This window comes from Stegastes partitus, unplaced genomic scaffold (assembly GCF_000690725.1).
Source record: "Stegastes partitus isolate 25-593 unplaced genomic scaffold, Stegastes_partitus-1.0.2 Scaffold108, whole genome shotgun sequence".
NCBI lineage: Eukaryota > Metazoa > Chordata > Actinopteri > Pomacentridae > Stegastes > Stegastes partitus.
Window position 1 is genome coordinate 253,124 of NW_007577839.1, and position 20,548 is coordinate 273,671.

At 41.8% G+C, this 20,548-nt stretch overlaps 1 protein-coding gene across 2 annotated transcripts in view; it reads right to left on the bottom strand.

The window, feature by feature from the left end:
- The window catches only part of LOC103354447 (poly(rC)-binding protein 4-like), a 43,148-nt gene extending 23,479 nt beyond the window's left edge, over positions 1-19,669 (bottom strand). For both annotated transcript variants that reach the window (XM_008277819.1, XM_008277818.1), the window contains exon 1: positions 19,301-19,669. The gene's annotated coding sequence lies outside the window, so the exon portion shown is untranslated. The remainder of the gene's footprint in view (positions 1-19,300) is intronic.
- Positions 19,670-20,548: the final 879 nt, after the last annotated feature.

A 20,548-nucleotide genomic window follows, 5' to 3' on the forward strand; every position in this document is an offset into this window, starting at 1 on the left:
GCAGCGCGCCGTAATTGTATCTCTGGGAGGAACTTCTTCATTAGTTTAAGTCAATGTAATTTTGATGGTGATATTAATAACAAAGTCATAATGAAGACTATTGTGTGTGCAGGATATTGACCAGAAGCCCCAGCAGTGTCAGCGTTGTTGCATTTCATCAGAGCTTTGGGATCCTAACAGACTGTGGGTGGCCATCGATGACTAACGCGCTCTCTGTGGCTTCATTACCTGACGAGCAGTTTCTCTCACTGAGAGCTCTGAGTGATTTTTGAAATTGGTTGCAAAGAAAAAAAAAAAGATTTTTCCTCTCAGACGAGTGTGGCATGAGATTCATGCAAAGTTAATCAAATTCAATTCGTAACAGTTTTCATAAAATTGAAAATGTTTGGAGGTTCTCTGGGGATCTGGTTTTTATCTTCTCCATCACAGTCAATGGGAGGATTTATTTATTTTTTTAAAAAAGACACCGTAATGGGGAGACTGAGCACAATTTATACGCAGACGGCAAATGGGAAGCATCTGCACTGATCCCAGAAAGACAGTGTGGCAGCAGCTTCGTGCATGTCAGGTATGTGACAAACAGCACGATGATTAATGTGTGAGTCACCTGGGTGCTCGCAGGCTCAGCATGATGTGTATAATTAGTTCATGGAATCCTTCATGCTTCCTCTTGATTTATATTTGCTTACATTTGTCAGCATGGACAGAGGGAAGTACATGGAGCAGGATAAATGAGTGGTGGACGGCTGGCAGAAAGCAGCATGATTAGCAGTACCTAAAGGCAAGGACTGTTTCCAAACTCTTTCTAAAATTAAACAGCAAATGCTTGTTATGCTGCTAATTAAAGCTGCACATAACGACTAAGGTCATTCTGGATTCACCTGCTGATTATTTTACCAGTTAAACAATTGATCATTTGTTCTATAAATATAAAAATGTTATAAAATAGTTCAAAATGCTCGTCACATAATCCCAGTTTCCCAATTTCTTGTTTTGTCCAAACAACAGTACAAACTAGTGATAAATTGTAATACAACTGTCATTGCAATATGACCGTGTGCAACAGACACATTGCTAAAAGACATTGCAATGAATAGAAAAAAACCTTTTTATTTACATGCACCATGCAGTCAAACTCAGATCAGTCCATCTGATTTAACCGATCAGATTGAGCAGTGGCTACATGCTTTCACACCATTTGGCCAATCAGATGAAGCCTCAGCAAGCTGCCAGCTACCCTCAGATTAACTGTGTCAGTTCGGTGGTGGCTGCGAGCGTAAGGAGTATGATGGTTGAAGGAGAGAAGAGTGAGGAAAAATAGATAGTGTTGAGATTATGAGAAATATTTTAAAGGGAGCAGGGGGGACTACATTCTAATTCCTTATAGGTATTAAATTAATGTCCCATTTAATTGGTTAGGCAATCATGTGCAATTTGTTTAATAGAAGCATGTTTAAGATTTTTTTTTTTTAAATCAGTGCTCTATTTAATGTTTGGTGCCTATTCTAGTCTTTCAAGCAGAAAGACATGGAAGAGCTATATAGTAAATACACCTTCATATTTGATAATTTATCACGAGTCATATTGTCATTGTACAGTGGTCGTGCACATTGCAGACTTTCCTCAGTACAAACCCAGAAAGATTCAGTTTAAAACAAACAAAAACAGCAAGTGCAGAAGTCAGATGAAAAGAGTATAGCTGTTCCTCAGCACAGTGGTGCCTTTGTAGTGGTTGTGTACTGTCTTCTGTGTTGTGTGATGAACCAAACCCAGATCGCTGGACCAGAACATCCGGATATATATTCACACGCAACCCCCCCCACTAACCTAAACTGGCATTAGCAGCCAAATACTGCCTGTGCGTTCCTGCCACTTCCACCCTGTTGGAGTGCTCGCACTTTGGCTCCATCAAAGCCGTTACTTTAATTCCAGTCGTTTATTCACATGGAGACATGATACAGCAGACTGACCATGTAACGTTGCATAATAACATAACGTGTACTTGGTAAAAGACAGTGATGCTAGGTCTTACAGCCACCATCACAATAATAAGCTTCAGGAATGACTGAAACGAAGAAGAAGCTATTCCGCTAACTGCTAGTTAGCATTGACATCACAGGGATTACTGGTAGTTACAATCAAGCTAGCAAAGTAGCCGGTAACGTTGTGTACTTTCTTCTATAAACAAGCCAATATTGTCACAGAAGCATTTGGGCTATATTTTACCAAGCACGCCACCTGCAAAAGCCATAAGTTTGTCACTAAAAATAAACTTATTCAGCACTTCACATGGAGCTTGTTATCGATGGACGTACCACAGAAGCAGGATAGAGCAGGATTAACAACGTAACGGGGAGCACACACCTCAAGTCTGCAGGGTCCCAGCAGAGGGCACCAACGGTACATTCAGTCCCCAGTGTGAAACTAATAAGTCATTATTAACTAGAAAAGCAGTCGGAGAGCGCAGACATCCGCCAAGCACCTCATTTCCACCATATTGTGATTTCCACTCAATGATAAAGTCCTGCATTCACTTTATCTACAATGTTAGATTCATGGATAATCAAAACATAGCTTTAGCATTTGAATTAGCATTTATGTTATCAATAAGCTGACAGAGTGATGAGTGGTCATTCTCTCAAATATTTTGTACACTTACGATATTTCTGCAGTTACTGACTTTTAAGCTGTTAGCTAACGGCATGCTAGGTTGACATAACTACAGCAATGTTACACATAAACAGACAGGGAGTAGCTTAAGCTAGGTTAGCACAACTTTAGCAATGCAACGTAAATGAAAAGCATGACCGACGCAACAAAGCACACGTCACTCGTCATGACACATGGCAACGGAGTTAAAGTGAAACAGGAGACATGTTGAGTCATTGCTAATGTCACAACGTCGTTATGAACTTATCTCTCAATACCTCTGCTCAGCCCACTCCTGTGATGCTGCCTGGCTGTAGCTTACTCCTGTACTACTGAGAAGACAGCGGTGAGGACTGAGGATTGAATGGAGTCAGAGCTTCATCTAATGGACAAATGGCGCAATGGTAGCATTCTGTGCGATCGTGACACTTAGCAGCATTTACTGTTTTATGAGAAAATAACCCGATGATAAGCCAGAACATCACCAAAATGTAATCATCTGTTCATTGTGCCATTATCAACATTTCCTGAAAATTTCATGGAAATCCGTGCATAACTTTTTGAGTTATCTTGCTAACAAACAAACAAACAGATAAACGGCAGCTAAAACATAACCTCCTTGGTGGAGGTAATCAGGTAAATAATTGTGTATTTTGACAAGTAATGGCAAGTGGAATCATCAACTCCGCTACACTCCCCCCCCACTGATCTCCACATGTCCATCCCAATCAAACTAAAAGTCCTTAAAAACAAAATAAAATAAGTGCTGTGAGTGCATCATGGAACAGAAACATACCAGGTATCAACAACTACACACAAAAACGCATAAAAAAAAGACAAGTACTGCTCGCATTCCAGTCAATGACCATTCCTGAAGAATTGGAATGAGAAAGGGTCGTGAATCCTCTCAACACTCATAGGAAAAACATGCACCTATGCATGTCAAGTTGCCAGATATCTCATTACAAACACAATACAATCACAAACCACTTGGACTCTACTACATCAGAATTCACAGACAGGTGTTCATATCATCAATAGAACAAATCCCTATAGTACAGAGTTGATACACAGAATGTATTAAACACACTTCACAAAGTCTTCACAAGAACATCACATACCAGCAAGAACTTTCGGGTGCATGTGTTGAATAAGCACCATAAGAGCATCAGAGCATCAGCGACTACATTCTTAGGGCCTGGAATGTATTTGATGTCGAAGTCAAAAGGTGCGAGTTTCGCAACCCATCTCTGTTCACAGGCATCGAGTTGTAGCCTACTAAGAATGTAGATCAAGGGATTGTTATCAGTCCATGCAGTGAAAGAATGAATTCTCAACCAGTGACTGAATTTATCACAAACAGCCCCTTTAAGTGCTAAAAACTCTAGTCTGTGGGCTGGCTAGAGAGACTGGGCATAATTAAGAAATTTGCTGGCGAATGCTATCGGTCGAGCAACATCGTCACTCTCTGCTAGCTGAGACAACACAGCACCAAGGCCACAGAAGAAGGAATCAGCAGATAGCAAGAAGGGCCTACCGAAGTCAGGATGAACTGGAGTAGCATCGTCCAACAAAGCCTGTTTTTACTTCATAAAAGCTTCACTGCATTCTGGTATCCAGTCGGCAGGAATGAGCTTTCTGGTCACAGGTGAGAACCTTTTCCCTTTAGCATGTCAAGGCTTCTTTATGCCAGATGTCAGGGTGAAGACGGCTTAGTGATGTGGAGTACCCCTTGAAGAACTGCTGGTAAAACCCAACCATACCAAAAAAAATGATCTTACCTTGGAAGGAGAGGGGACACTAGTGGTCTAAGCCATCAAATCATTTTCACTGAGCTCAACAATGGCCTTGACTTTCTCTGGTTCAGTGGAGATGCCATCCTTAGTCACAATGTTCCCCAAGAACTTCACAGATGACTGCATGAAGTGACACTTTTTGGGAGCAAGCCTTAGGTTGTGCGCCTTTAGCCTATCAAACACCATCTCCAGGCTTTACATAGCCACTTGTTCATTGGGAGCAAGGACAAGGATGTCATCAAGGTAACAAAGGATGCTCAGGAAGTTCTAATCTCCAAAGATGGTCATCATCATTCTCATGAATGTTGCTGGGCTGTTGCAGAGACCCTGTCGAAGCCTGTTGTATTCATACAGCCCAAAAGGAGAGGTGAACGCAGTGAACTTCTTGTCCTCTTCATGAACCTCACCATTGTTGTATCTGGAGGTTAAGTCCATGAATGAAAAGAATGCATTTCCTCCGAGGAGCAGCCAAAGCATCAGCCTAGTGAGGCAGGGGATGTGCATCCTTGATCGTGCGTGCATTCAGCCAATGAAAATCAGTGCAAAACTGCAGATCTCCATTTTTCTTCCAAACCAGTGCCACAGTGACACGTACTCACTAGAAGACTTCCTTATGATGTCCCACGCCTCCATCTCATTCAAAGTCAACCGCAGCTTCTCGTAGTGAAAAGGGGACAGTCGTCAATAGGGCAGTCTGAATGGTCTGCTGTCACTCAGCCGGATGCTATGAACAAAGTCTTTGGCCCTTCCACAATCCAGACTGTGGCGGGAGAAGATGGACTCATACTCAAACAACTTTGCCTTCCATAATGGAGACAGCTGGCTCAAGTCAATGTCAATGTCCTGCAGTCCTAAGTCATGGAGAGCTAAACTGGGAGGTCTATGTAGATGGTACTCAGAGTCAACAGTCAAACTCTTCTCACTGCCAGTGTCAGTCTGGTCAACAGTCCTAGTCACACTGCATTTCACATTGTCAGTTGTGTCATTCTCAAAGAGATAGTCAATGTCAAAGTCCTCTAGTGCCACACAGGGAGACACATCAGCAATTTTGCAATTGCGTCTTAGAGTCACTGGTTCATGGGAAGGGTTAATAACTCCTACTGGGACCCAGCCATCACCCCACAGTGGTTTCATTGTCCATCACACCATAACTGTCCTCGGTACTGTTCAAGACTTACTTGGCTTGATAATGACAGTTCTGCCAGCAGAGAGACACTTATGGTCCGGTAGATGACCCCACACCAGGTTTTCTTTCATTGGCTCCAAGGTCACAGTATGTTTTAGTTTCACCGTTCCCATTTTGTCAGGGATCTCACTGCCCCTCCATTTTTCCACACCGTCTATCAACTGCAGCAGGGTGCGTTCTTCACTGGATGGCTGATCTAACACGGAGACCTCTTCCCAGAAATTCCCAGAAGTCTTCAGCACGTGAACAAGGTGTTTGATAACATTGCTTCCAAGAATTAAGTCATCACTTTGGCCATCTACGATGAATGTAGGCACTGAAATGTGACAGCAAAGCGCTTTCATCTGAATCTCACAGACAGCAACAGGGCTCGTTCTTAGTCCCCCACAACCAATCAGAATGACTGATGTAGGAGAGATAGAGCAGAAATAAAATTGGGCTTTTCCAGTAGAGGGAGCATGCGAGAACTCAGAGAACAGACCATTGAACCACTGTTTAACATTGCATGCAGCTCCACAGCATCCTGGACTAATATATCAGTGTAGAAAAGGTTATCAGTCGCAGACAACCTCTGTGTGTTCTGTAATATTACTATAGAATCCCTTCCCTCTGAAGCACAAAATTGCGGATAAACAGATTCAAGGTCAACATCATCATATGAGGACGAGCTATCTGGCCCTTCACTGGTCTCCTCCTTGTGTGGGCCACCTAGTTTTCCTGCTGAGTAGAAGCGCCGAATCAAACAGCTGGTGAATCAGGAATTGGGGTGGCAGTACAAGCCTTCGCTTGATGACCAGATCACTGAGAACGTTCACAGGGACAGGTTCACAAGTTAACCTGGATTGTCAAATCTAACATCAGTCATGTTATACGCAGTCTCATTTATTGTTTGGCTCACCTTTGCATGATGGGGGGTAGATGTCCTTGGCTTTCCCTCACCGAGTCTGCCAACTGTCTGTAATGATGGGCTTAACCACATTTTTTGACCCCTGCCAATACTAAATAAGCTAGATTCATCCATTGTTACTTAAAAGCATTAAACTAACAACCTTAAAAATATATGAAGGGAAATAATGGAGCACCCCCAATACACACACACATGAAAAATAAATCTTCCCCTGTATATATCACACTTAAAAATAGACTAATGTCCAACCCACAAATACAGTAACACCAATATATAGCAACAAAAAGACCCAAAGATGAAATATGATTCCTAATAAACTATAGACTGTACTGAATGAACAGCTTCATGTACTATTTGCCACCTTGTAAACTCACTTTACAGTGTCCTTTACCTTCACATTCTACATTCAAAATGTCCTGTCAATTCTTCCAGTCCACCGTACATAAAAAAACATTCAACATATCTCCTTGTGAACTGCAATTGAGCAGCTGGCCTCAACCCGCAGAAGGCCACAACACTCCCGGCGAAACGATATAAGTCCCCAGTGAAGAACGGATCATGGCACCATTGTAGCAGTTGTGTACTGTCTTCTGCTTTGTGTGATAAACCAAAGCCAGACTGCTCGCTCCTTGACTCCAGCCAGCAGTTTATTCATACTTGAGCAGACTGACCATGTAACTTTGCATATTAACAGAAAATTTTCAAACTTGTTTCTGGTAAAAGACATTGATGTTAGGTCTTACAGCCACCATCACAATAATAAGTTCCAGGATTGACTAAAATGAAGAAGAACCTATTCCACTAACTGTTAGTTAGCATTGACATCACAGGGATTACTGGTAGTTACAATCAAGCCAGCAAAGTCAAGCCAGTATTGTCACAGAAGCATTTGGCCTAGATTTTACCAAGCACCCCACCTGCAAAAGCCAAAAGTTTGCCACTAAAAATAAACGTATTTAACATTTTACACAGAGCTTATTATCGATCAGCCTACCACGAAGGCAGGATAGAGATGCACTGACAACACCTCAAGTCTGCAGGGTCCCTGCAGAGGGCACCAACGGTACATCCAGTCCCCCGTGTGAAATTAATTCACTATAAATAAGACAAATAATTGAGTGTTATGACAAGTGATGGCAAGTGGAATCATCAGCTCTACTACAAATGTTAAATGTCACCGTGCTAACATGCCCACAATCAAAATTCAAAACATTAGCAAGTGTAATGTTAATGATGTTTACCACTGAAATCTAATGCATACTAACAAGTGCTAATTAGCATTAATTGTGAATTACAGCTGAGACTGATGGAAATGTTTTAACTTTGTATTAGTAATGTTAAGTATAGTATTTGGTGATCATTTAAGTCATTTAGATACTTCAACTCTGACCTGCTGCTGTCACATGATTACCAAAGTCATTAGGATTCAACCTCTGGGGACTACAGTATGTACCCAATTTCACACCATGGCCTTATCAAATTGTTGTTGAAATAGCTTATTAAAGGCAAAAATGTTAACCCAGTGGCAACACCACAGGAAAAAATGGATCACTGAAGTCAGTGTTCTCCATCCTGAGGAGAACGAACAAAATTTCACGGCAATCCCTCCAACAGTCGTGCAGATATTTTAGTCTGGACTGGCTGAGTGTCTGACATTACAGCTATGCCGCTAGCGTAGCTGAAAATGACTTTTTCAGTTCAGTGACTATTTGATTAATAGAGTTGTAATGCCGCCTCGTTTTGCAATAATATTATATAATGCATCTAATTTTATTGATGCTTCTCAGATAGAGAAAGTCCACACACACCTGGCAGTGGAATCCTCATGGATCATGCTAACTATTTGTATTCAGTAACAACACAGTAACAAATTACCGTCTCCAGTTTGACTCATCAAGGCCACTTGTTTGTCTGCCAAACGCATTCCAAGCAGCCCACAGTGCAGCTGTATACCAGCCTACTGCTGCAATCCTACAGACACCGCATGACATATGTGTGTTTTTTATAAATCTGCATGCTGCCTGTAGATTTGGTGAGCTATGAGAGGAGATCATGTTTAATAAATGGGTGTTATTTTAGATGAGATCCAATTCCTAAGAGACTTGTTATAGGCAGGTTTATTGCTTTTACTTAGTGTGCAAGGCCATCGCTGCTTGGCTGATTTATTTATGCACTGGATGCTTGCAAAGACACGTTCAAATGCTCGCACACATCTTTCTTAAGATGTCACAGTGCTTGAATGTCTCTATGGGTTATATATTCCCACCATGGTCATGGCTCAGTTTGACATGCCAGCCCGTCAAAACGTGGTAGTAAGTGGAGCAGAGTGTCATTTTGCTGGATAAGATTGCATCAAATCAACCTTCCTCTGCCTGTTTTTTTTCTTCTTTTTTTTTTGGAAGTGATGCTCATTGGATTGACTTCCAAAACTATCAGTTTGAAGCTCATTTGCATACAATTTCCATAAATATCAAACAAACCCCTGGAAACCAACTGAAGACAAACAAAAACATTTCACTCGCCGTTAGCTATAGATTTAAGGCAAAGTAATCATGACTTTAAGCTTAATCAAGCCATACTGAACACATGTGTTATCACAGAGCACATTTGTGCAACCCGTGGGCTAACTTCATTATGTTGAGGCACTGAAGGGCATGGCTAAAATGTTGGCTCTTTATTGCATTAGCAGTTAATGGTTGGAGGAATCATTATGTGCATCTCTGTGGGTTGATAACAAGGCATGTGCTCTGTGTCTGTGTGAGGGCGGTGAGCTTCTGAACTCCTCATTTCCAGAATCCCAAGCAGCAGCGTTCCAGGATGAACAGAGCCCCTCTGTTCTAAATTAGACCTGGTAACTCAGAACAGGGAATTAGCGAAGTGCAGACTGCACCACCAGGCTGCCAAAATGCAGTCAGACCAGGAGAGAGAGCCGATGTCCTCCTCTGTCACTGACTTTGTAACCTTGGTCCTCTCTGCCTGACTGAATACAGCATGCGAGAGCTTCAGTTCTGAGTCACTGCTTGTATTCATCTTTATAAACACTGAATTAAGCATGACTTGGTGAAAAAAATGACTGACATAAAAACAAATGGCCATGGGAGAGCAGCCTTCAGTTTGCTCTTAAAATTAAATGAATAAATGATAATGTAGTAAGATTTTAACAGTATCAAAGAAGAATACTGATTTCTTGAAGCTGAAATTTGTATTTTGGACACTATTTGAACATAGTTCTATCCAAAGCACTTCTATTGGGGATGACACCACAAGCAACTGCATATAAGATGTTGCCGACAAACAATGATCGTGCTAGTAGGAGAGTTTAAACTTGAACTACAAAGTTTGTTTTTACTTTTAAGTTTGAGAAACAACTTTACAATTTGTAACTGCGATTTTTTTTTTTTTGACGGATTTTGCAATTTGATTTGCAATAGAATTTTTCTCTGTCAATCCGTAGTTCAGTATTTACTGTGTGATAGATTTAAAACATGTGAACAAGCCTTAGCACACGAGACACCATCGAAAATGTGAGTGTCACACAAGGAGAACAGCATGACTTTGTAAAACCATTGACACAACAGTTTACACCCTGGGTCAGCTGTGCAACAAATAAGGTGTGGCTTTTAAATAACAAGACTAGGCTTATGTTAGTCAAACCACAACTGGTAATAAACTGCATAGTTTACATTAGTCAATGAGCAAGCATGGACAGCTCTAGAAAGTTTTAATCTGCTCAACTTAAATAAAATAGAGCATCAGTCTCATATTTAACAGCCACACCTCAAATATCCTAAAATTGTGCGATTTGCTAATTGCATTATTTGAAATTGTGATTTGAAATTGATTGTCAGCGTGAACATATAGTATATCCAATCACATGTACATGGAGTTCTGTCCAAAGTGATCCCCAGAGGATGAACCCTGGTGATTTCAACTTTTGCTTCAACTTCATCCTCAGGATAACATTTACAGCTTTTACAAAAATATGTCAGAAATCATTAGATAGTTTCAATGTTCAGGTTTTCAACAATAACCGCTGTCCCCAGAGGATGCATCCCACTCGCTTCAACGATCCCCTGACTTTTGAGTCAATTTTGCAATGCTGAGAAATGTTTTGCAGTCATTACTGGCTTCATGGTTTCATGTACTGTGTTTACTCACCAAATATCTGCAAAACTAATCACAATCTCACATTACTTTAGTGGTATTTTCCGTACGCTGCCAGGCTATCACGCTGAACTAAGTTGGTGAACACAGTAGGCATTATATCTGCTTCCTGGCTGCATATTAACATAGCATTTAATATGCTGATGTAAGCTTGATGCTCAAGGCACCACTTTTGGTTTTGTTGTCCTCTAAATAAGTTGTGCTGTTTTCTACATATTTCTTGAACCTCTTCCCAGATCACAGAACTTAGGTGTGTTGGTTGTAGTGACTCTTTAGCTTTATTTAAATCCAAGACCACCTAGTTATCTTTATGTTAGTGTTTAATTGAATCAAACTTTCTAATGAACTAAACCATGGTCCATCCAGGAGGCAAGAAACAATGTTAAATGTAGGCTTATTTGATAAATGTAAATATTACTCCATCAGAGCAGGTGAATCCAAGCAAAAGCTCCATCATCAGCCTGATGTGTCCACCAAATGATATACAACATTACAAGAAGTCACATGCTAACATAGTCAGACTTGTTGTAAACCAAATGTTCAGACCTCTATCATCCTAAACAGTACAATGTTTTCTCCCTTTAACTTTCATCTGCATACTTATAGCACTATCCCCCATTGTAAATAATAAAACTATGCTTTACAGCTATACAGCAATGTAAATATAGTTAAGTCAAACTAAATTAGAAACTAAAAGGTGTTTTAACATTTTTATCAACGAAACAAAAAAATTTAAAAACAAAATAGAAGAAAACAATAAGTCACTGAAATGATATTGCATATTTACTACATTAACTAAAATACAGTTTAAAAAAATATGCAGGAAATGTCTTTTTCAATTTGGTCAAAGTTGGCAAAAAAACAGGATGAGGCGGCGCGAGTGTTTATTTAGAGGAATGCTTTCATGAATAAAAAGTCAGCTGCCTTCACAAAGTGTGTGTAATACCTATTATCCATCCTGACAAATCCTCCCGAATTATGATTAAAGAAAACTAAAAACAAACACTGAAAATATTAAATATGAAACTTAAACATGTTCAAACAATAAAAACTAAACCGTGCTAACAATTAAAGCTACTGAAAAAATGCAAGTGTAATGACACTGTTAGAAAGCCTGACTGTATTCTAACGCTCAGAGAAAAGATCAAAGTTGAGGCAATCAATCAATCAATCAATCAATCAATCAATCAATCAATCAATCAATCAATCAAAAGAAAATTAGGCTGAAGTTGTCCTGTTTAGAAAAATGCCACACCTTGGCTCTTTCTGGTTTTCTTGTTTTGTTATATATGACAGTAAATGAAATATTGATATGAAACTGGATTTTTTTTTTCTCTTTTTTTTTCTCTGTCATACATAGAATAAACAATGAATTTAAAAAATAATGGGCAGACTGGTTTTAAAATGTTTTTTTGTTTGTTTGTTGAAGCCCTCTAAAGAGCATGTTAATGATGCCAATGATTTAGCACAGTCCACCAGCAGTGCACTATTTATGATTTACATACAAAGACTGTATGAAGATCCCTGATATCAGAGATACGAATGTTACACGTGATTGCATCAATTTACCTGATCGAAAAATATGCTTGTACAACCTTATTATTACAAAGTGGAAACATTAAATAATTTTACCTACCATTACAAGAATAACACCAAACGTATTACTAAAAGATATAATATTCCAAAATGATCTTTTAAGTTAAAGATAGCAAGAATCAAGAGGTGTTTTTTTATTTTATTTTTCCATCTAACTTCCATAAAGCATACATCAAAGATGTCTGGGATAAAAGCAACCAGCATACATCCCTTGACAGCCACCAGCAATAGCTTTTTTCTCGCCATATTTTCAGAAGCGTCCTCTCCAGAGACTCTGTCAAGATGAAAAGGATGTTGTATCCACTTGTCTAGAGGACTGGACACCTGTTCTGAGACAACCGTGTCCCTCACACAAGTGACACACAGAGGGCTCTGGGCCGGCTTATAGGAAATGAAGATGGAATGAGGACACGCCTGGATCTCCATGGTGAATGACAGAAACAGGGTGCATACAGTACATACAGGGGATCGGAGGTATTGTGTGTCTGCTTGATAAACACACAGAGGCGGAGAGGATAGGGTGTCCCCCGGGTGGGCACATATAGAGCAGTAAGTGAGAGGGTGTCAATGTGCGTACACGTGCTCGGTGAGGGCAAGAGGTGACGAACCATTCACACACAAGCGCCCCACTACCATCACACACACACACACACACACACACACACAGTGACATTCATAAGTCTGTGTGCACCAAAACAAAACTAAAACAAACCCACATACAGCTGCCGGGATGAAAGGAGCCAACAATTCACACACGCACACAGAAATAAGTGTTCAGTTGAAACACATGAGCGGACAGGCTTTGATCTGCTGAAAAGTTCCACAGCACGACTTTGCGCATCCATCTGTCATGAACGCACTCGAACCGCCGCCATGATGGAGTACACGGGATGACACAATGAGAGCGTCATCGCCTCGTGCAGTGATGAAAAAATACAAGAAGGGAAAGAAACAGTCCTCCGGGCTCCTCTACGCTCGCGGTTAGTCACCGTCTCTTCCAAACTTAAATGAGATGCTCAGGGAATAAATATGTGCGCACACATCCACACAAGGGAACTCGTGTGTAAACAAAATGTGCTGCCATTCAGAGTTTCTGTCTGAATCCGACTACACACCGTAGAGGAGAGCGTGTGCACAAGCTCTGAAGAGTGAAAGGTGGTGAACCAGCGCACACTACACGTTAACATGACTCGTTACATTTTGGCAAAATTACTACTTCATGCAGAAACTTCTTGATTAAATGAACTCATTTCTGAGGGAATGAAATGTTCCACAAAGGCACTGTACGTCTGGATTAGCTTTCACCACATCACAGCCACGGGTCATACTGGGATTCGTCACTAATATCGCTTTATGAGCTTGAGCAGCAGAGTGATATTAACACAGCGGAAAGAAGTTTTTACCAGAAAAAAAAGAGCATATTTTAAACCACTCAGAAGGAAAAGACTATATCTTCTGATATACTGGCTGTAGCTCACAGCGAAAACATCTCCTGTGTTTAAAACTCTTCTTCATCAGAACGGTGTTGGTGCGGTTTGATCAGATTTGATTTACAGAGCTGGCACCTCAAGCAAAACCCCTTCAACTTTCCTCTGATTTCCATTCAAATGTTGCTAAATCCTGTTTGGTGTGAAGAAACGTGTTAGGAAATGTGTGACGTCGCTCACTTTCATCGACCAAGAGGAGCAAAGAAAAAAAAAAGTACAAATCTCACACACGGGAAATAACCGAAACTTTTCTAACTTTGCTAGAACATTCATGAAGGAGCTCTTTGCCAAAAATAAGAACCTGACTGGGAAAATATGTTTCGTCGATACATGGCTCAGATTCAAAGATATGACATTTTGACAGGCATCACAACTTTACGACTTACAAACACTTGATTTGAGTATGAGAAAGGTTTCTATAATATAGCTGCCCTTCCACAATCTCCCCGCTGGGACATGAAGAAAGAAGAGACAGGAAAAAAAAAAGGGGGCTTCAGCTGTGAAACAGGAGAGGCTTGAAATTAAAGAGCAGTGTTTCATCTCTCAGCTCGTCTGCCTCGGCTCTGTCACATATAATGGGAGGGGTCAGCCCTCGGCACAGAGGGGACGGTCTTCTCCTATCAGCCCCCAGTCTTCATCTGGTGTTAAAGCATAACCGTTGCCGCCTGCAGTGCGAGTCGCCTGTCAACCGCAAGGCCCCAGAGAGGGTTATCAGACCCCCGAGCCGCCTGCTGCTCCTGGAGCCAGCTCGGCTTCCCTGCAGCAGAGAGGAGCCCGGCGGTCGGGCTCGCTGCAGCCACTGCGCCTACAATGTGGGCCAACTTGATGAGATTACCCTACAGCACACACGATATGTGTTGTTTTAAAAAGCTACAAGATTTCCTGCGGATTTCTACAAACAAATCAGCTGGAAAGTTGTCATCACAGCAAAAGCTTCTAATTCAAAGTCCTTAGAAAAGCATGTGGGTTTTCTGGCTGGCATGGCAAATCTGAAGCAGTCAGACTGGTTGTTAAATGAGCATCTGATGTATAAAATTCCCCCGATTCATTCCCCCAAACATATTTTTGACTCTATCAGGACTGAGCGTCTTTTATCTACAAGCATTTTTTTTTTTTTTTTTTCACCATCACAGCACCCTTCATTTCACTCAGGCAGCTCAGGAGCGTCTGTTTGGATGAATTATTGACATTACAAACGGCTACATTTGCAAACGTCTGTCATATCTCAAAGTGGCGTTAATCAATACTGTCAAGGCTCCGTCTTGTCACGGCAACTTACAATCACGTCGATTTGTCTATACAGCTTAGACACAGATCACTTTGCGTGGCGGAATCTGCATATTTATGAGCGATTTCGGCAGGCTAATTGATAGCGGTGCAATTGACACGGCATTATGGAAGTCTATACTAAGACATCAGTAACTGTGACTGTCGGGACGGGAGGGAGTGTTTAGTTAGTCGTGGCTCAGTGGTTATATACAAGAAGATACCCTTGACAGAACATGGCCACTCTGCAAGAAACGCACATTGATCGAGTCTTGATGCGGTTGTTTTCACAAAGGATCCTGTCTCCTCATTAGGTAAACCCAAGTCCCTTCTTTCGTCTCATTATTGCCAGCAAGGATAAAACAACACAAACATACAGATAATGAACCTTACAGAGTGGCGTTTCTGGCCTGTCAATTGTTATCTCCCAAGCGGCTGCTGGTTCCAGACACACAGTGACACCGTCTGAGCCTGTATTTATGCTGGCTTTGGTTAGCGTGGGGACAGTGTGGCCCAGGCCTATACGCCGCACAAATGCCATTTAGCTTTCAGTTACAAACTAATCTGCGCATAGAAAAACTGTTTCACATGAAAATCTTTCAATTGATTTTCAATGTCCCACGCTGCAGTGCTGTTTTCATTTGATTATGCATTTCTTGACTTCTCCAGAGTGTTTATCCCTCTGGATACAACTCTGGAATTTTCTGATCATTTGCGTTGCCTTGCCTTACAGTGGAATGCCTCTTATTATCAGAGAGCCTCTATTAGGACCATACATCATTCTGAATGGTTTTTTTGGCATGGTGGAGAATACACTTTGGCAGGGTATTAACTCCAGCTTTTATCCCATCCCTCTTACTGGATGAAGGTCACTCTCTCTATCTGCAAAATGACTTTTCTCTCTCTTCTCTTTCATCCCTGCTTTTCCTCCCATCCTCCACACCAGGGCATGAGTCAGAGAATCTGACACCTCAGAGGAGAGAGGAGAGGGAAGGAAAGGGAGGAGAACAGTGGGGAGAGATGGGAGGCAAATTGAGAGGGAAAGAAGGGGAGAGATGGAGGCAAGAGAGATGAGTTGATCAATATCTCGGAGAAACCCGAGACGACGTGGACGGGGGCCCTGCTTCCTAAAGCACGAGACGCTTGCATTAAAACATGGCAATTAGATTCATCAGTGCACAGATGGCGTCCTTGCTCCAGTTTCGTCACGAGTCTCGACTGTACGACGTCCTTTAAAGCGGTTCTACAGTTTTGGCTGCAGAGATTGTGCCGTTTGTAACATCGCTTAAGTTAGCCGAGACGACGGTGTGCTATTTGGCATAAAGCATCGCCGTGCACGCTGAGCTGAGACTACATATTACATAAGCTCCACAACAAACTGAGCACAAACCCAAAAATAGTGCAGTCCCTGTTAAATATTTCAGGCACTCGGCAGCTGAAGGGGGATAAAAAGCTTCTCTCCTTCTCGGTCGCAATACAAAAACACACACACACACACACACAACATGCAGATGGCCAATTGAAAGAAAAACCTCCATTTAATGTACTGTAGAGCAAAGCGGATTACTGTCACGAAGGCAGTCTTTTAGCTCATTCGCTTGATATACAGGACTTACTCACTGAAGTGGCATACTTAACATACACCTAGCGTTGTTTCTTGAGTCCCTCTCTGTGCAGAACAGACAGCATGAAAGCTGCTCTTTGAGGAGGGAACTTCTGAACTAAATAAATCATGCTCATGAGACTCTTTTGCGAGACACAACCCGGAGAGTCACGAGGCCTGCTTGGTCAATCTTCAGAGCTCGACACAATGCTATCTTTTCATAGCAGGGACAGCCCGAAGCTCTATCAGCCACCGGGCCCCCGTCTTAAGAACGGCGGCGAGGGTCACATTGTGCTTTAGAAGAAATGGCCTCTTCATAACAAAATGAGAAAAGTCCAAAACAAAGGAATCTGCACTGTTTATCGACAAGAAAGCTGCAGTAGTAGCAGTCAACAAGTATTCACATGATTTCGTTTCATGCCTTCCTCGTTCAACATTGTAAAAAAAATAAAATAAAATCAACCAACAAAGCTGGAGAAGGCTGGGAGTTAATCACTCAAATGCAGGTTAATTGTTTATCTCATATGTTGGAGAGGTAATGAAATTCTATCACAACAATGCTCCTGTGACAACACTAACATCTAAATTAAAGCCAAAGTCAAGATGCTGATTTGTCTCGTAAAATGTAGAGACCAAAAGCACTATGAGTTCCTAGAGGATTGGGGTGAAGCACAGAAGCAATATTTGGCTAATTTTATATAGACACAGTAAATCAAAGGAATAAAAAAAATAATCTAATTCAAGGTGTTTCGGCAGTGGAAACAACAGTGGCCCCCTGCGTTGCTAATGGAGAAATTATACAGGAAAGCTCTTCCTGTATCCGCCTCATCACTGAAAGGTGATTGAATGGCCATGATCTCTCTCTGCAGAACAGTTTAATAGAGTAAAGCTGCTGCACAGGGCTGCATTTACTTGATGACTGCGAACTAAAACCAAGCATTGTGTCTGTTTCCCCCCCCCTCCTTTCACTCTGCAAGAGCAGCATCTTTCTAGATGAGAGGGATTATTGGCAGTTCCCAGACGTTGGAGCAGCACGTGTCAGGTCTGGCTTCTGTTATTTATGAAGCCTCTCGGCCCCAGCCCTCACTCTGCAGCAGAGATGCAGGTGGGGTTTCATTATTGAAGATGTTCTTCCACTTCTTATTAGATCTCCGACTCTCAGAGTGCATTAAGGAATTGCATCTGGACAGAGAATCAGCAATACATGATGGCCTGACTCTGTGCCCCCTGGAGTCCTTCTAAAAAGATATGTGTGCATCTCGCATCAGCCAAATTGTGAGTCTTGCTCCCTTTCCAGGAATAAATAGTGAATTTGCACTCACGCAGGCACCCCCGTCACCACACACACACACAAAGGAAAATTCTATTCCTCATTGATCTCCGTTATGTGCTTGGGAAGACAGATCTGAATCATGTCCTCTTACTTCTTCGGTAAAAACGTGCACACAGTGCATTACATCCTAATGAATTCTCCCATAAACAGCAGCATGCTAAGTGATGAGCAATTCTGTAATTGTGTCCTATTTCTCTCCACGTTTGTTTGAACAGATGCACACTGGAGGTGCACATGCAAGATTCATGAGCATCTCCAGGCAGCAAGAACCATGATTTCCTGAATCAATCAGCAGGTCCACGCTCAGATGTTTTTTTTATTGATTCGATTGTACTGAAGAGTCGAAAGATGATCTGGCGCTTCTGTTTCATGCAGGCCTGACCAAATGAGCCGATTTAGGTCAGAGCATGCAAAATGTAAATAAAGCTGGAACTGGAGATAGGGAAGTAGATGGCTTGTGCTGAATAAAAGTCATTCTAATAATGACTTGTGTCTATTGACTGTAAACTGTGTCTAGAGAACAAACAAACTGTGTGATCAGGAGCAGAAATAAAGGCTCTATTGTAGTACAGTTCAACAACTGAACCGCTCTCCCGGTGGACCAAATGTGACCAGAGATTCAGGAACTGAACAGCAAAACAAAGCAACCCAAATTGGCATCTGAACTGAATTTTGGTTTGCATTTGGCTCAGCTTATCAATACAGTTATTCTCCCCCCCAATCCAGTGTAGTGCAATTAGGCATCTTGGTGAATAATGGTGCTGTCACACACACTCGCTGCCTCAGCACCAAGCAGGCGCCCACAGTACGGGACTTGTTGAGAATGATCTTTGTGTTCGGGGCTGGCCCTGGCCAACGGGGTCCACTTTTATTATCATAAAACACACAAGAGACCGATTGTCTCCTCGGTCCCACCGCTGTCCCCTGCTCATCTGGCGACTTTGTGCCATATGCTGGATTTAACAGCCCCAGTCAGTTTACGGCTCCATTAATTCAGCTCCACAAACAGATGATTCCACCCTGCTGTGTTCTCAAATGAGTGCGTCCAAGTAAAAACATCAGGGAGTGGACTCGTTTACAGCAGCAACACAGTTTAAAAAAAAAAAAAAAGAAGAAGAAGGTCGGAATCTGATTTAAATTCGGCGATTGCGCGTTAACACGAGTTTGAAGGCTCGAGTAATGAATCGAGTACTTTAAATCTGATCAGTGGAAAGCAATCAAGAATGTCGCCCTTTAGAATAAGAGGCTCTTTCAAGTTGTAGAATTGGGAACATGCTGTCCAAAAATGTGCCTTTTCCAAATAAGCCACTTACCTGTTCTCATGTGGGGAAGGAGAGAAGAGGAAAAAAAAAAGAAAAAAAAAAAAGAAGAAGAAGGTCGCAGGCTGCAGTTCCAACTAAACTATCCCCATGGATCTGCGCTGCTGGCGGGGCTTTGTATCCACATAAGAGTCCAATGACACGGAGGTTTCAGTGCGGACTGTCCTCCCGGTGTGTCAGCAGACTGGACTGCAGGGCGCCTGTGCGCTGAGGAGGGGAGAAGAGACACACACAGAGAGATGCAGACGGCGACCACCCCGCTCACCCTAATCACCATTAACCGTGGCAGCCCGTGGGAGAGAGCCGAGCGCTCTCAGGGTGAAGAGAGAGAAAAAAAAAATCCTCTCTGGCTCAGCTTGCCTTTAAGCCTCCAATGTGTTTGTTGCATCCCCGCCTCGGCCCGGTGTGGCGCGGTGTGATCCTTCCTGTCCCCACAGGACCTCTACCGGGAGCGCAGCGCGTCTTCTCTCCCCCGTGCGTCGCAGCGCGCATCGACACATTCAGGAGCCTGTGCGCGGTGTTAAAATCGTAACATGAGCGTGGAAATTTACATTAGCAGAATCTCGCTGCTCAGATTTTTATTTATTTTTTTAAAAAAATATGTCTTTTAAAATTGCCTCAGTTTTTTTAAAAGGTGAAATGAATGCAAAGTGTTCAGGAGAAGTTTTGGCCAACTATGCCCGAACAGTGCGTCAACTTACATTCTTTTATTTTATTTTATTTTATTTATTAAAGCTGATTTTCATGTACGCACATAAACTCACATAAAATGCAATTGTAATTTCCCCCCACACCTTTGAGAAATCATAACAGTAGTAAAGCTATTGTCTACATTAAAAGTGGGTGTGGCGTAAATCTTCATCCAAATTTAAAATGATAACCAAAACACGTTGGCTCAATCAAATAAATAAATAAAAAAATTGGTCGTGCAAATGCAAAATGTAAGCTCTAGACGTTTTCTTTTGAAGTTTTTTTTTGGTGTTTCTGACAACTTTCTCTCACATGGCGCCATCTAGTGTATTTATGATGGTGTTGCAGTTGTTCCACCATGACAGGCCTACTAAGTTTATCTGTGGAGATTCTCAGTCAACCAGGTAATCTTACACCTTCTCAGTTCTGTACAAGCTTCTTGGATGAGAGGTGAGACATCTTCAAGAACCTGAAGCTCCTAAAATTGTGCCTGTCGTTTCTGAAAAGAGGCGGGTACTCCTGTATTTATGTCATGTCTTGTTATTTATTCTC